Source organism: Camelina sativa, chromosome 3 (assembly GCF_000633955.1).
Source record: "Camelina sativa cultivar DH55 chromosome 3, Cs, whole genome shotgun sequence".
Taxonomy (NCBI): Eukaryota; Viridiplantae; Streptophyta; class Magnoliopsida; order Brassicales; family Brassicaceae; genus Camelina; species Camelina sativa.
This window is the reverse complement of record NC_025687.1, coordinates 20,664,111-20,664,989: the sequence shown is the minus strand read 5'-3', so window position 1 is coordinate 20,664,989 and position 879 is coordinate 20,664,111.

The following is an 879-nucleotide window of genomic DNA, read 5'->3' as shown; positions in this document are numbered from 1 at the left end:
ATGCTATGCAAATACTAACATGATGATGCTAAAAATTTGAAATAAGAAAACAAAACACAACATCAAATGCTATCTCAAACCCTCCCCTAAACTTAAATCACACAGTCTTTTGTGTGAAAGAAATTTGCTAGAGGATTCAAGACTAAAAACAAAACACAACATCAAATGCAATGATATTTACAAGGAAGGTGATAGTGGTACCTCATGGATTCTGGAAGAAGCTGTCCACATCCTCATTCATGCTCTCATAAGTGTAGTTGAGGTCTGGCTGGTGACTTTGAGGGGGAGATTGAGGCAACTCGACGATGGGAATCGACTGGCACTCACTCCTCTACTATCTCTTGGGTTAGGTTCATAATCCTCAAAGTAAAACTGCTTCTCCCCATCAGTCATTTGTACATCTCCAGCTTCATCAACTCTAACTTGAGATGTCCCATCAAAGAAGTGCTCCTCAGCTGGCCAAAAGTCAATGTTTTCTCCTCCTTGTATGGTGGTGAGCTGTTGATTGGGTAGGAAAAGTCGTCTTTTCCCAATTGTTGGAAGCTCAAAGTTGAAGATTTGATTTCCTTGATGCATCTCCTTAGCTAGTATGAGAGTGGATGTGAGGTAGTTTGCATCTATCCATCTTAGCAAGACCTTCTCTCCTCTAAGTGGGACCTTAGCAGCTTGTAGTATTGGAGTAATGATGCCTCCAATGGTTAGGGCCCCTCTTGAACCTTTGTTTTGTAGCTTGCCTACCCAACTTCTCAAGTAGATCATGTGGTCAATGAGCACCATTGCAAGATCAGTTCCTTCTTTGCTCCCAAGGATGATGCTTCCATCCCTTGCTTCAAGAATGATGCTATTAAGTGCCACATCAATCATCTTCAGCTCACCTTC